General features: G+C 33.8%; 1 long non-coding RNA gene across 2 annotated transcripts in view; it reads left to right on the top strand.

Moving 5' to 3' along the window:
- Positions 1–12937, top strand: part of LOC138698232 (uncharacterized) — a 31891-nt gene extending 18954 nt beyond the window's left edge. The window contains exons 3-4 of one of the 2 annotated variants that reach the window (XR_011331778.1): positions 28–713; positions 10276–12937. This is a non-coding gene — a long non-coding RNA (uncharacterized lncRNA). Of the gene's footprint in view, positions 1–27; positions 8166–10275 lie in introns of those variants that run through there. The other variant, XR_011331777.1, reaches the window with a different exon arrangement.
- The last annotated feature ends 4805 nt before the right edge of the window (positions 12938–17742 follow it).

The raw sequence follows: 17742 nt of genomic DNA, 5'->3' as shown, positions 1-17742 counted from the left end.
TAAAGTCACTTTGTTTTGCTTTTGCAGAAAGTTTAGCGTCTGATTGTGGAAGAAACGAGACCAGTGTACATCAAGGACAACTTTGGAAAATCTTGAAGTCGCCATGGGGAATAATTTGGGACTTGGTATCCAGGGAAAAGTCGAAAATATGTCGAGGAGGGAAAAACGATGTCCATACGGTTGTGAAGTCATGATTGCGGAAGAAGAACTTCATGAACATAAAGCAACTTGTAGTAAATTTCGAACGTGTTTGTGTCCAACGAGGTTACTTCCAGGACATTACTGCCAATGGATGGGGAAGATGGACGACCTTCTGGAGCACGTGAAAGAAGCTCATTATCAGATTCTCAGACATAAACGTTGCTATACATGCTGTGCGGTTGGTAATGTCCATCGATTCATCTTTTATAAAGGAGAGTTGTTCATATATTGCAAGCAAATTAACGATGGACTGTTGTGTGCATCTCTTCGGCGTGTGGGGCTAACAAAGAAGTCTTTCAGGAGTGAATTCGTGATTTTATTGCACAATGCTAAGAAAGAAAGGGTCGTGATGACCTTTCCAGTGGGACCAGCGACAGTGCCTTGCCAAGATAAGTTCGCATCTAGGAAGTGTCTCAAGTTACAAGAAGTGATGATCAGGCGTTACATTAGGAACAATCGACTGGACATGATGGTGTGTGTAGACGAGATTTAACGAAACCCTACAATTTGTGGTAAGTCTATTTATAAATAGGCCTGTGTACTTTAATTTATAGCCTGTCACTATGAACTACATCATTTTTACATGAAACATTCCCAGAATTTCAGTAGGAAGGCTACTTTAATAGTCTATAATGGTAAACGTTTGTTGCAATCTTGCTGTAAATATTATGATTGTGTTTTTTAATCTTTTGTTTATTATGAACTGCGCACTTAAAAATATCCATTAGAGGAGAGTAGCATTATATTTATGGTGGTTCATACACCAGTCTAAGTTGCAAGCATGGTTTTTTTAGATTAACATTATGTATAGAACTATTAGACACAGATAAGAAAAATTAGAACATTCCACGGACTTTAAGTATGTAAATTGATTATTATTTGAGGTTAATGTGAAAGAGGGAAATAAAATTTCATTTCCTAGCATTTCACAGAAATAAAGCACAATTTCTCAAAGATCAATAGTTAAATTTGTATGAAGTTTTGCACGCACATTTTTCTCTGCAGTTTGTAGAAGTTGAACCACGATAATTCGGGTACTACGAAAAATAATCGTTATGCATGGAAAAATATCTTGCGTTAAAAGTTGTTCCTTACTATTAACATTAAAAAAAACATAAATGTAAATGCAACTATTGCTGTTGTGTAGGGTAAAGTTGCCTATTTCCGTAATACCCCTAATCCCGTGATAATTTTTATAAAACTGAATATCAGTCAAAGCTTTGCCGTTCGACCATAGCGCCAGACATCTTTCTCGAAAGAGTGCATCTTTCAGCTACTTTTGAGACATTGGTGAACTTTCAAGCAAGATACCCAATCTCGTGATAATCAGTGAAAAACACGTATCACGGAATTAGGGATATCACGGCATTAGGTAACTTTACCCTACTTTATATTGGTTCACAATGTGTGTTATATTGTTAGCAACAAATAGTTATAATAATACTCTGATTGAGATTCTGGCTGATATGTACATCTATTATCGTACAGTACATCTCACTTAATATGTGTTAGAGGAAGAACAATGGTTTGTATGAATCTGTTTGATGAGTGAAATATGTTAATAAGCGATGTATATGATGGAGGGGGGAAAGGTCATTCTAACCCATTATCTCCAGGCTTAGTTGCCTCATGAGTGTTGCCTTATTGGCTTCAGTTTTGAGGTTCCAACCTGTCTTCGGACAGTTGACTAAACAAAAATATTCAAATTTATGAAATTTGAGAACTGATTAATAATACTAGGAGATAGTCTCAACTAATGAAAATACATACTCGCAGCTCAGGATTGTGTATGAGCCCCATTAAGTCAAGATATCCCCAGCAATATCTGAAACTCAACTGCTTCATTGCTAACGCCACTATCTTCCAGCGCGTGTGTTTCAAATTGTTAGTATCGCTAAATGGTATATGGATAGCAATGCATGTGTCCCCCTTTTAAAAAAAGGGGTGCGCGACTTGTTCGAGTGCGCCGGGTATTCGAGAAAATATGGAAAATTCTTGTAGGTCTATTAATTTAGCCTATGTTTAGGGTTATTCACAAATCACGACAGATCTGACAATCAAACTTTGTTAAGAAGTAAGTTTATAAACAATATTAGTTATATTCATAAGAGTGTCGAGTTTATCCAGGTATAAATCAATTTCTGATAATATGCCACACTGCTGACTAGCTCATCTGCTGTCGCTTCACACTGTGAGCAGTATTCATAGACATTTTTAGCGCGGGTTTCCGGTGGATGATCAGCGTTTTTCGTATTCATAAATCAGTGTTAGCGATAGGATATGATTTGAATTCTGTACTAGTAACCAGTGGATAGCCGGGGCTAGCTTAGTACGCTCGTAGCGCGTGCTGCGAAATATCTATGAATAGCACCCTAAATGTTCCATATTATGAATTTGTCTAATTTCCTGGACTCATTGCAAAACCCCCGCAGCATTCGTGTCGCTTTGTACTGAGTTTGGTGTACAATTCATTTTACAGACGTGGACAAATTTATTAGACTAAATATGTGCAACGAAGCTGTATTTATCAGTAAAAATAATGAACAAAAATGTATTTTGCACAGAAATAATGAACAGAAAATTGAATCTTGAGGTTACTAATATTTTGTGAACATTCTCTTATTCTTTATTAACACGTTGATTTTGTCAGGGATGCTGGAAACCAAAGTTTGACACTTTCTTTGAATATCAGCATCATTTAGCCAGATATCAGATAGTGCTTAAATGAGTCCATGTTTTGTTGTAAGTCTTCTTTTTGTTCACTTTCTTCTTCAGGACAGATCACAGATTTTCAATTTAGTTCATGTCCGGTCTTCTTGCAGGCCATGAGAGAATATCTTCTGCAGTATAGGTATAATTAAAACTTAGTAGTACCAACATAGCCAGAAAAAAATATACTTAAACATTGGAAAAATATACCAAAAGATGTAAACAATCATATTTACAACAATAGAGACTCTTTGAATTATACTGTTAGTTGATATGACTAATTATATTATGTTCCCAAGAAAAAGTTTTAGTCTAATAATTTGTCCATGTCTGTATATGCTAGAGAACCGATCTCTCTACTATTTTATAGACTTCCACACGACACACGACGACTAATTGCATGGTCCATACTTCAATCCATTTAGAATTCCGAATCTTCTCAGTGCTCTGAAGACTGGCTTAAACTAGATAAGAAAAGAAATTTACATTCACTTCTCTTTCTCTTCGAAATCTTGAAATCTTCTATTCCTTCGTACCTGTCGTCTCGCTTCACTTACCTTTCTTCCCACCATAATCTGAACACACGCTCTCGTCATGAAACAATACTAACAATACCATTCCATCGCACCTCCTCATACTCATCCTCTTTCACAATAGCCCTGCCAAGACTCTGGAATTCGCTACCTGCTAGCATCAGGGACTGTCGAAATAAAATTGAATTCAAACGCAAAGTTACTAGGCACTTGGTCAGTAATTGATTTCTTGTAAATAGTTTCTTTAATCTATCACAAAATATTTCAATATCCAGTAATTTAATCGCTATACAATTTTGTTATTCTAGGTTTAATTTGCAATTCAGTAAATATAAAATATTCTTTGTTTTTCTATGATAAATTATCTAGCTTTAATTAGTCGGGTAATCTTTTCGTAATTTGATTTTTATTATAATTGTAATTGTAGATTTAATACTAATTGTAATTTTATTTGCAATTGTAATTGTAGATTTAATAATAATTATAATTTTATTTGCAATTGTAATTGTAAATTTAATACTAATTGTAATTTTATTGTTCATATTATAGTTCGAATCTCCTGGTAGAGGGGCAAAGAAGGCCTAACGGCCTTATCTCTACCAGGTTAAACAAATAAATACTACTAATACTAATAAGACTCATTATTATGTTCAAAGTAACACTGAATAAGGCCAATTCGCATTTGTAGAAGCAAAATAATTGTTTCCTTGCATAAATTCTAAAGAAAAAAACATTATATATCATATCATTTATTAATGTCAGCTCCTATACAATGTATAAATGGATACGTCATTCAATAAAATTCTTCCAGTGAGTAAAAACATTTCGAAAGAAAATAGTCCTTTATCACCATCCTAAACTTCTTCGTATTACAAATTTGCATTATGTCATGTCTTAATTTATTTGAAATGTAATTGATAGAAACAACGGGGACTTTCAATAATAATATGTACTGTAGTTTTCAACAAATATTTAATTTCTTTTCCTTGAAAAATACATACGCATATCTTCATTTAATTTTAACATTTCGCTATTGTTTTGATAAAAGAGAGCTGATTTATAAATAAATAAAGAATAATGGTTAAAATTTTAAAATTTCTAAAAATGTCTCTAAGAGATTCCCTTGGTTTTAAATTAAAAAATAATTCTTAAAATTCGTTTCTGAATTATAACAACCCTATGAATACAGTTCGCTTTGCCCCAGAGAATTATATTATAAGATAAAGTATAAGCATATGCAAAATATACTGTACGAGTATATTTAACAAGTTCGTACGATTAAGAGTTTTTTTTAACATTTTTCAGCATAACAAATTTTGTTTAGTTTAGTTAAGAGACAGTCAAGATGAGGATTCTGAAATTAAATATAGGGTAAGGTGGTACATTATGGATAATTAAAGACAGATTTCATTGTTCCCACCAACATATATAACTGTGCATTATCATTTTTATGTTTATATAATCTTTGGACATTTTATGATATGATACAAGTGTTTGAACAAAATTACTTCACTTAAATTCAGCACTGGAAAATAAATTACATCTAACAAAAAATGATTCATAATGTACCTCAGCGGGTACAATTCGGATCTTTACATGGTACATATAGAATCACTGGCATTTGCCACAAATAAACTGTTTTTTTACCTTTTCCACCTACACAGATTTCGTGATACCACATTTGGCACCCTTGACAACAAATCCAGCCCCCTTTCCTTATGGATTCTGGACTAATAATTCAGCAAACAGAATCCACATACTTTTGGGGGGGGGGAGGATTCCTTCATGACACCAACACACTTCATTTTAACACTGTTGCGCTTCTTGCCTTGGATTTTGGTTTTATTTGTGATTTCATTGCAATATCTCTTAACACGAGTATCATCAATTTGTGTGGGGAAGTAATGTGGACAGAGGTCTGCAGTTTCCGTTTTCGGCAAGACTCCTTTTTAGCTGGAGAAGGAAACAAATTTTTTATGGTATCCTCTAATGACGAAGAACAGCTTTTAAGACTTCAGAAGTAGCCACTAGTTTTGGTGGGTGTTTCAGTTTCTGAAACTATAGACTTGACCCCATTTGTGCCCTGTTTGAGGGCTCTCCAGTGGTTTGGGGTCTACTAGTGCTAGCGGCTGCATGACCAGCTTTATTTCCGGCATCATTATTTGATTATATAAACGTGACTGCAAGTTCAAATTTTTCTTCTGGAACAATGTCATCGTTGAATAGGAATATCCCAGTACATTGAAAACCTTTTACAACTGCAACTACGAAAGCTGTGGTAGCCCAAACCATGCTGAATATGGGACAGAATCTTATTTTCGAGTCGACCTGGTTGGCGAGTTGGTATAGCGCTGGCCTTCTATGCCCAAGGTTGCGGGTTCGATCCCGGGCCAGGTCGATGGCATTTAAGTGTGCTTAAATGCGATAGGCTCATGTTATTAGATTTACTGGCATGTAAAAGAACTCCTGCGGGACAAAATTCCGGCACATCCGGCGACGCTGATATAACCTCTGCAGTTGCGAGCGTCGTTAAATAAAACATAACACTTTTTTTTTTTCTTATTTTCGACAGAGTTTCATTTGGATGACAATGAAACCATTCCGTTGCATTCTTATGGTATTTGGTCTTCAGTGATTTAAACAATATTCTGTCTAATAGTTGTAAGACATGAGTGCTATGTGGTTGTCCAGAACTAACAAGACTCTGCTGGGGTTTTATATATATTGAAGTGATTCAATCATACCAAGAAGAGATTTTCATTTATATACCCTGACTCGTTCATTGTCACTATCGAGCCTGGAGGCAAGCTGTCCTGAAATTCTGGGTGTTTCCTAACACTTTCAAAAATGATCATTGGAGGCATGAATCCACCGGATGCGTTACAACATGAAACGATGGTTACATTTTTCCCATTTCTGCGTCGGTAATAGCAACAACTTCTCGTTTCCCCTTTTGATATACTATTTTAGAAAAGGTGTTATTAAGTGGAAAGGCACACTCATCCATATAGTACACATTATAAGACTTGTCACACAATTCAAATTGGTCTATGATTTCTTTCAATTTGCCGAAAAATGCGCAACTGATAGCCTATTTAATCCGTGAGCTCTGGCAGGTGACAGAAACCCGAGTTCCCTTACACCCAAGTTTGAATGCCTCCTTAGGAATGCGCGAAACCAATCAATCCCTGCAACTGTGTCCTCCCTATTCCATGGGGGTTTCACCTGACCTGCCTCTGCAAAGTTAAATGCGGCTTGCCTCATTTGAAGAGGTGTTAGACCAAGAGCATTGCGTCTCCTACACGAAGCTTTCACCCAGCAGCTCTCTGTTCTTCAAACTTCAGTTTTCTATGGAGTGTAGTAAAAGGAAGTTGATACAACTTGGAAGTTCCACAGATAGACAAATACCCTTCCCTGACGCTTTTAATTGCAGTGTTCATCACCGATGCCTCCCACTTTCGCCTGCATTTTAGATTCTGTTTTTACCCTCGGCATCTATCCATGAACATGGAAGAAAAAAGTATTAAAATCAACAACAAAACGAAAAGAAATTTTAAGATATAAAATATACGCATAGGCCTATAAGTTCATAAGTTGATTAAACATAGATCTGCATTGGAACACTCTCTGTAGATGTCTGCGACACGAACCAAGAGCTAGGACAGAACTATACGTAAAGCATGCGGTTTCTTAAGAAAGTTTTCTTTAATTGTGATTAGTTTCTGAAAGCTATAATTATTCAAACAATGCATTTAAAAATACATGAACGTAGGCCAATTATTTTGTATTAGATTTATACATTTTATATTCAATAAAATTCCATCTAATTTCAGAATATGGATGCAAAGCAGACCAGATTTCAGCACTTGCCCTAATTAATTTAAAGTAAACATCACAAATACTTTCTCCTACAGAAGACGCGGCACATGTCTTTGTTTATAAGACTGTTAAATAGTTTTCATTTCATTAGGCCTATAGTGTTCACAATAATATAAGTTATCTGTAAGCAAACTATTTGCATAGAATGAGCTGTAATTTTGCAATTACTTTCTAGCACAATCTTCAATATATTATACTTAACTATGAATCAATTGGCATAAACAATTAGGTGCTGAACTAGTAGATATGTGCCGTCAGAAATAAGTCTATACCCATATTATTACTCTCATACAATTTCTGTTATAAGTTATACTAAATATTGTTCACTACATGATACTCATTGATGTATTCTATACTGCAGGATGAGTAAAGCTTCGCTTTACCGCTGTGCGACATCTTTGTTATCCACTGGCACGCTTACAAGGTCAGAAATTATACAACTAAGGCCACAGAGTAATGTTGTCGGAGTGAACAAACAAAACGTAAGTTATTATTGTACGTTTTAGTTGTTGATGCCCCTGCGGATAAAAAATTACGATGTGGTGGTATAGCGAAGTTTTATTCATATACAGAAAGTGCTATGAGGTATACGAGGCCTATATTTTGTAAATAAATGTAGGAAGATTTTAAAATGTATATCTTCATTAGAATAAATTTAATTTAGACATAAGACTATTCGTTCATTCCTGTGAGTACTGTACCTATGTAATTCACCTGTACAGAAGTGTAACGCAAGAACTACGGTAGTGGTATGGTTGTACTATTGTAAATATTTATAATCTTAGTGTGTATTATGCAATGTAATAATATATATTAATTAAAACAGAACTTGCTTATATCTCATTTAATATTCTTAATTTAAATGTTTGCCACTTGTAAAGTTGGCACGCATTGTGATAAATTATTCCTAGTAAATCATCTGCACTGTAAAACTTTCGAACATCTGAGAAAAATGTAGCAGAGAGTAAAGTTAATAATTTCAACATCAAAAAAGATTTTGTTTGTGAAGTACTGCTCTGAGTGAATTCTATGTAGAAGTACATGTTACCTGACGAGAGCATCATTACAATCTGTGAGTAGGAGGATGCTGAACTAAAGAAAAGAGACTATGATGTGAGTACATTGAAAGATGCAGTGTCTCTATTTTGTCTATGAATCACCCCGACCGATATCTATGCTGTTTTTTGCTTCGGTTACGTAGTTATAAATACAAAAATAAATCTGTGGTGTCTTTTTCTTCAATGAGGATTACATAATGGCGGACAAAAAATTTTTACTTGGTATTTAATAAGTCACCAATATGTTTTACATTGTGATTAATTTAATTATATCAATATAAACGTAACATAGACAGAAAACGAAAGTGAATATGACTTCATACCACCAACAATATTACCCATAACATCACAATCTAAATTAGAACAAAATTTTGCTTATGAAGTGTGTGACAACAATGGGCATTATTGTTGGTCTTATGAAGTCATGTTCATTTTTTGTATAATAAGTTTATAATCTTATTAATCACTATTTAAAACATATTGGTGACCTATTAAATACATTTACAAAGTAAAATTAAAGTGTCCCAAATTTTTTGTCCGCCAGTATATTTGTAACGGTCAATTTTACGCACTACATTATTTATACATAACGTAGACTAATTCGTATAGGGCCTGCGTAATTAAACATACAGGCTACTCCGCCCAGCCTTTCTTGGGTCCTATGGCAGCACTATCGTTTTTAAAGCACAGAATGACCAAAAAGTTTCCGTACCCCTATGTAAATAATAATAATAATAATAATAATAATAATAATAATAATAATAATAATAATAATAAATAATTCATAATAATAATTATTATTATTATTGTTAGTAGTGGTGGTAGTGGTAGTGGTAGTGGTAGTGGTAGTAGATTTTTCCACAAATGAAAAATTATCCCAAGAAAACACTGCTCTAAAACCTTACAACCATATAGTACCTACCTTTTATAAGTAGGCTACGTAAATTTCCTCCTGTTTACAAGAGATATTGTACGTAAATTGCCCAAGACACCGAATCTTCAAATCCGCCACTGAGTGCATCTCGCACTGTACTACTTGTTCATCCGCAGAAATTACGTCATTCAATAGAAAACTAAAGTCTTTTCAACGCCAGCTAAATATTTATAAGTTCTTAAAGAAATACAGAGCGACACCTTGGCAAAATGGATAAATTGTTTTGCGCAAATAATTATTTTTATAAAATAAAACATTTGCACATCGACAAGAACAGATTATTAGATTTGAGTTTGTAAGGGCTGCTTGTTTTAAATTCCTGTTTCAAGAAGTCGGTAATTAATGTTTTTAACACATTTTAAGTTTTTGAAGAAGTTTTTCTAATTGAAGCTGATAAATATTTTGCAAATCTAATCTTTCAGGTAAAGCTTCCTGTAAAGCAGATTTGAATAATTTCAAGGGAAAAATTGTTCCGGGGCCGGGTATCGATCCCGGGACCTCTCGTTGAACGTACCAGCGCTCTGCCAACTGAGCTACCCGGGAACTCTACCCGACACCGTCTCAACTTTTCCCTTTATATCCACACAACTCGCGTGGGTTGACGAAACGCCAGAGACCCACATCGAGTGCACACAAACTCTGTGTGACTTGAAATTGTGGTTTTCTGTTAACGTATACAGTGACAAATATTTTAATCATATTGAACCATGTTTAGCCATACCAGTAATTTGTGCGATTTATTCACGTAAGTCTGACAGTCGTAAGTCTGCAAATGGGAACGGAAATGTTGATTACAGTGGCGAATTTACAGACAGGAAGCTCATTCACACTCTTAGGTAAAGAGGAGGCAATTTACGTAATTTTATTGACCTGGAAAGGCATTTTACTCTCTAAGAAATACATTTCGCAATACTCCAAAATACATTTATACTAATGATAGGCCTACTTTTATCCTCCACAGAATGGAAAATGATACCGATAAAACACCAATGAACTCCCCACAGAGCTTGCAACCAAATGGTACATTACAAGATCCACCTAAAGTTTCGAAAGCAAAACGACGAGAAATCAAAATATTTGGAGATGGCTACAAAGATATCTTCAAGAAATTGAACTGTGCCAACTGTGAGGAGCTCATGAGGCCACCTATGCGAATGTGCGGTGGTGGCCATACCTTCTGCGTCAAGTGCACGGACTGCATGTCTTTGTGCATCAAGTGCTTCCAGCCCATTACAGAAACCCGCAACAAGAACTTGGAGGGCATCTCTTTATGGTCGGCTTATGAATGCTCCTCAGCTGCGAGGGGGTGTAAATTCAAGATGCCATTCACCAAAATAGCGGAACACGAGGATTTATGCGATTATATCGTAATTTCCTGCCCAGCGAGAGCTGTGGTGGGTCTCAACTGTAAGTGGACGGGAGTTAGGAAGAAACTCATAAAACACATCAAGAAGAATCACCACTTTGTCATAGCCCAAAGCTTCTTTTTAAGGGACACATGTAACAGTTCACCTCAAACAGTGATTTGCTGGTTCATCTTCCTGAATGATGATGTTTTTTTGTATCACAGATGTTTTTATTTGGATCGATGGTTCTGTGTTGTACAGAACGCGAAAACAACTCGCAAGAAATTCGAGTATACGCTTGATCTGGAAGGTAAAAATGGAATTGATAGGATACGTATGACTTGGCCTGTAGTAGAATTCGATGATATTTTGAATCACGTGTTTTCGGAAGGAAAATGCCTGAGGCTGACACCAAATATTATGAAGAGTTTTATCAGAGACGATCGTGTGCACATAACGATTTACATTAAGGAAGTAAGTTCCTCATGAATGAAATATTGCTTACATGATATTTTAGTAGATGAAATTCTTGACAAAACCAATCCTTCGGAATGGGCTTATGTTAATATTATACATGTTTTTAGTTTAATATTTCTTTTAGTAGCATAAAGAGCAGGAAAATGCCACAATTCTTTAAATATTTTTCGAATAGGGATGCCAAGTCTCAAACCTATTGAGACAGTATTTTTTCTTATACCGTAACTTGAATGTAACTTACAAGGGTAATTTCAGTCCGGAATTTTTATAAATTGCTATTTTGTATTGACAAATTGGGAAGTCGTTTGACTACAGTACTATGTATATAAATGTAGTACGATATTTCAAACTTTTTATGCATACCAAAATTAAAGCAATATGATTCATTTATCTTATTTTTCATTTTAATTATTTTACCATAACTGATATTTACTCAAATTTTAATGTGTATGTTTTGTAGCTTAAAATACTACATGTGAGATGTGATTTCAAATACTGACTTTGAATATAAAGTTCATAATTAAAAAATCTAACATGGCAAAACTATCTAATATTTCGCAGAACACTTTCTAAAGGTAATTTTTAAATACATACTTACCAAATTAAAGCAAAATTATTCATTTATCTTATTTTTATTTTTATTATTTTACAATAACTGATTTTTATTCAAATTTTAGTGTACGGTATCTGTTTTACAGCTTGGGATACTAGATGTGAGATGTGACTTAAAATAATGGCTTTGAATGTAAAGATTCTAATTAAAACATCAAACATGTCAATATTATTTAATATATCGCAGAACATTTTCTAAAGACAATTTTGAAATGAGTTATATCGAAATGTACAATAAAATTATTTCTGCAAGTGTTTATGTTGCGTACTATATTAAACTAAAATATGTATAACTCCTGCATGCTCCTTAGAAATTCAGTTAATTAAGTATAATGCACTACAGAACTATCAAATCTGAAAAAGACACACTCTAGTATTAAAAATTCGTGGTGCGACAGCCCATGAAGGATCAAGGATGAGCACCAACTGCTGGTCTCATATCCATATACTTCATAAGAGGTAGCTAAATGAACATCCAACTAGTGTGAGGATAACTTATGATAAGCACGATGATCTCCCCAACCGTTATAGCTGGTTTTACAAACCGGATTTCACTACTCACTGAAGCTCCCCAAATGCAACACAATTTTACTGTTACGCAAAAAATGAATTACTACTGTACGAAACGCACAAAAATGAATTAATACTGTACGAAACGCACAAAAATGAATTAATACTGTACGAAACGCACAAAACAAAAATGAATTAATACTGTACGAAACGCACAAAAATGAATTAATACTGTAGAAAACACACAAAAGTGAATTAATACTGTAGAAAACACAGAAAAATGAATTAATACTGAAGAAAACACACAAAAATGTATTAACACTGCACAACGTATGTAATGAAGGTTGATTTATTATCAAAGATAGTTTCAATTGAATTGATAAATGGGAAATAAATTAACACCGTTATGTGAGGAAGTCGAGTGTTATGGATTCTGATTTAGAGAAAACAGTGATTAGAGTTAAAAGTAAACAATTAAGCCACAAATAAAACCAATAATAATTCAAGAGTTTTTCTTGCTATTACATGATAATGACGACAGAATGCTATGTCAATAAATATAAATATAGTAAACAAAATAGTGAGTGACAACAAAGATTTTGACTTCATTTTTGGAATTAGTGAATGAAAGTACACAAGGCAACAAACATGATTAATTTAACAATCATTCTTGACCAATATCATTGGATATATAAAAAACATCATTTCACAAAATTTGATCCATCTTCTCTTATTTGTGTGATTTAATGTAATAAGTTTCCTTGAACTCTGTATAGATAAATAAAATTAATTAGAATAAAACAAGGTCTAAATATTATATTGAAGCTTAATAAAGTAGCTATTTTCCGTTGTACGAGTAAGTAAAGATTTTTACTATTATCTCATTAAATTACTTGTAACATCGTTCAAGACCTTGCATACGGAATTAAAATAAGTTCTAGTAGTTTATATTACAAGTTATAAAGGTAAGAAGCAGGCTTCGAGACTTTGGACCCGATACAATAAGTTTACTGTGGATGCACTACAGTTTGTTGACTCGCTGGAGGTAGATAGAGGTGTGTTGAGGTAACAACGTTGTTATTTAGAGTAGAGTACGGTAGTATGGGGAAACACACATATGTACATTCTGAAAGTAAATATACATTACACAATGATAATGTCAAAAGAATGTGAAAACCATTAATTCTCATGTCTTTTATAAGTATTTGTGTTTAATTATACACAGTGTTAAAGGTGGAAATAAGCATGCAGCAAATTTAAATTTTTTCATTTATCCTATTGGTCGTCTTTAGGAAGTGCAGTTACAGTACCGAATTGCAATGCACCTACTACAAGATACATTCTCAGTGTCTCAAACGTAAGTCTTTTTCGGTTATCTGCCAAAAAACAGTTTCTACTGTGAAAAGCTGTGCTCTGCGTCGCATGGCGTGATAGGAGCAAAACGAAGAAACCTAACATCATTGCAGTCTCTAAGAGACAGTCCTTTATTCTCGGGTGACTCTATGTCCACTAATTTGCTGTTTATATTACACAATGTTCCATATCCGTTATTTTTACATAAAATTGATTTCCACTTCTGTTTTACACGTTCAGTAACCGGTGTACTTGATGTCTTATTAATTCTCTGCATCATTTTCTAAATTAATTTGAGGGCTTCCGGCATCTCTTGCTCTGACTTTTCTAACCGTATAATAGTTTCAGACAAAGTTTGAAAATAGGTTTGTATGAAAACCAAATTATTTGTCAGAATCTTCAAATCCAGAGCGTTTTCCTTTGCGTATTTGTTGGCATCCATTCTACAGTACCCCCACCCACTGTACGCTTTACCACTATACTCAATACGCTGTTATGCGATTTCCCACTGAACTGCTCTATTGGGTCCGAAGTCTCGAAGCCTGATAAGAAGCTTGTATCACGTAGCCTAACAATACGTATAAATGTTACTGAAAAAATTAAAAGTATGTCAATAGACATCAAGATTGTATGTTGTTAGTCGGAATCTTGAATATAATGGAAATTTATCAAGTTAGTCTTAATTTGTAAGTATTACAATATGTTTTGAAACAATCTAACTAATTTATACGGTATATAAACCTACCTGTAGAAGTGTGCTAACTCGGTTCCCCATACTGCTAAATGTCACCAGCAGTCAATTTCGACAAGCGATCAGCTCCGGACACTATAGTAAATGACGAAGATTCTCCGACAGTACTACAGAGGCAGCGTTGCATGTTCGCTTTCCGTGGAGGAAGACAGCAGAACCGGCTGGTTACTGTAAAAAAATAGTTTTCCTTATATTTCTTTAATCAATGAGATATTTTATGCCTCACGATCATTTTTATAAATTGGGTGAATGGATGGTACTCTCTTAGTATTTCTACTTCTGGCGTGTATTTACAGTTCTGATTAGTGTAATATATAGCTAATCGGCAATGTATGCAATGGAGGGGAAAATTAATTGGCCACCCTATCCCATTATCTGCCGGCCTTGTTGGTATCAATTGTGGGGTTCAGATCTGTCTCTGGTCAGTTGACTAAACAATAGCCGATGTAGTAAGGGGAATTGTACCATTTCTAATTGTTTAAATTAAGTATAATTTAATATTTTACATCTCAGTATCTTTCAGTCCAGGTGAAATTACATTTTGTAACTACACCTACAATATATCTAATGTTGCATATCTCAATATATTAAAATTTATTATCAATCTTATGGCTTAACACAATATAGAAAACAAATTATTCAATGTTTAGTATAGTTACATTTGTTGTATTATTCTACGAACGTTTTTGCCCTCCAAGAGCCATCATCAGGTACAATAATGTTACAATATCAAATATCTAAAATCAGTGATAAAAGATATGAACACATGTTCAAAAGTGACATATTAATGTAGACGCTTACGCATATATAATGAAAGATCATTTGTTTTAAGCACAATATGCTCATAAAAATGAGGTAATTAACAGTCCTCTACGATATTTTATTAATGCTACATTAAGATTTAATTAGATTTCATATGACATATGACATGTTTTTAATACTAAAGTATACATACGTTATATTTCAACATATTGTAGTCTATGAATATAACACACAATTAATAGCCATTTAAGCCAGTGAATTCAGTATGCTTTGACTCATGTCTTGCTAATATATAAATTTGTATATTCATTCTAATATTTTATCCAAGTGTATACTACATTTGACATTCTATACACATTGTACTTCATTATGATGCACACTTTCGAACATGTGTTCATATCGTTTATAATTGATTTTAGATAATTGATATTGTAATACTATTGTGCCTGATGATGCCCCTTGGAGGGCGAAAACGTTCATAGAATAATACAACAAATGAAGGTTCAGAGCCATAGGGGGCCAAGCGCCATTTATTAAAAACGGAGAAAGCAAGGGTTAAAGTTACGTGAATACCATAGTTTAATGAAGACTGATATATCATTTAGTTTTAATGTGTATACTTCATATTACTTGCTATATGTTTCCATTGAATTATGGTAATAACTTCATTTTAACCCTTGTTTTCTACGGTTTTAGTAAATGGCGCTTGGTCCACTATGGTTCTGAACCCTTGAAATGTAAATATACTAAACAATGGATAATTTGTTTTGTATATTGTGTTAAGCCATAAGATTGATAATAAATTTTAATATATTGACATATAGTAACATTAGTATTGGGCTTAGCTGATCATATCAAAATGAATTGTAAATTACATTATATCTGCTTGAGTCTGCTTTTTAATATTTCTAAAGAATTGATTTTAATTAACAGTAATTAATTAATTTGTTGTTTGTATGTCTGATTCGTATAATGTCACCAGTCAACGACGTATGCAGTGGAGGGAGAAACGAACTGGTCACCCTAGTTGCCTCGTGTTGCCCTGTTGGCGTCACTTATGAGGTACAAACCTGTCTTCGGATAGTTAACTAAATAAACAACAATTTTCAAAATTTTTTATTAAAATTATGCAATCATGCATTTCCCTGATACTGCCCATAAATCTATGGATATATCTCTGATTGAGGTTTTGGCTGATACATATATTATCAGGCAGTACATTTCACTTAATGATATGCAGGGAAAGGATTTATATGTAAATACATATTTACTTATAAAGCTAATATAATTTATATTTTGCATTATCTTTATGTTTCACAATGTGTAGGGTTGAAAAATCCTACTTTTATTTTCCATATTTTTCCATATTTTAGAGTTTAGTACATATTTTCGTTAATTTCCATATATTTTCCATATTTCATATAAAACAGTCCATATTATATTAGGTTTAACAATAAAACAAAACAAAATTCCATTAACTTTTAAAAATACATTTCAACAATAGAGATTTAAACACATGTTCAGTAATCCCTTTAACATCAGAGTTATTTGAAAATTAGCAGTCCTATCAACAATGGGAAAGTAAGTTACAAAACTGTATTAATTTAATTTAAAATTTTTAACAGACTTCAGTTGTGCAGCTCAACAGTTAAATGCCAGTCAGAGTACACATAGGTTCAGTTTTGTAAATCATACTATAAAGACGGTAAATATGCCAAAAGTACGTCATTCAGTCAATTTAAAATCAAAACTAACAAGTTACATTTCAGAATTTAAAGAAGATGGTTTATCAACTGACAATAAAATATTATTTTGTAATTTGTGTCAGTGTGCAGTATCATCTACACAAAAGTTCCTGGTGCAACAACACATTACAACTAGTAAACATCAGGCCAACAAACAACTAAATTCCAAGCAGAGACAATTGTTTTTAACACAACCAACAACATCGAATGTAAGATCTGAGTTTAACATCGACCTGTGCCGTTCTCTCATCTCTGCTGATATTCCTCTCTACAAACTAAAGAATAAGGTCTTCAGGGAATTCCTTGAAAAATATACTCAACATACAATCCCGGATGAGTCAACACTTAGGAAGACGTATGCTCCATCCATCTACGATGAGACAATACAGAAGATAAGAGATGAAATTAAAGATAGTTCAATTTGGGTTTCCATTGATGAGACTCCCGACAAAGAAGGTAGACTTGTTGGTAATGTAGTTATCGGTTTGTTAAGTGAACAATATTCTGAACGAATTCTTTTACATTGTGATGTTCTAGAAAAGTGCAATAACAAAACTATAGTTAAACTGTTCAACGAAGCTATGGGTATCCTGTGGCCAAAGGGTATTATGTACGATAATGTGTTATTCTTTATTAGCGATGCTGCCCCTTATATGGTCAAAGCTGGACAAGCATTATCTGTTGTATATCCTAAATTGACTCATTTTACTTGTGTGGCGCATGCATTTCATCGTGTGGCAGAAGTGGTCAGAGACAATTTCCCTAAAGTAGATTTGTTGATTTCATCAGTGAAAAAAGTATTTCTCAAAGCTCCCAGTAGAGTTAACGTGTTGAAAGAAATGTACCCTGAAATTCCATTGCCACCAAAGCCA

This window comes from Periplaneta americana, chromosome 4 (genome assembly GCF_040183065.1).
Source record: "Periplaneta americana isolate PAMFEO1 chromosome 4, P.americana_PAMFEO1_priV1, whole genome shotgun sequence".
In the NCBI taxonomy this organism is placed as follows: Eukaryota; Metazoa; Arthropoda; class Insecta; order Blattodea; family Blattidae; genus Periplaneta; species Periplaneta americana.
The sequence above is the reverse complement of the archived record's forward strand: the minus strand, read 5'-3'. Positions and strand labels throughout refer to the sequence as shown.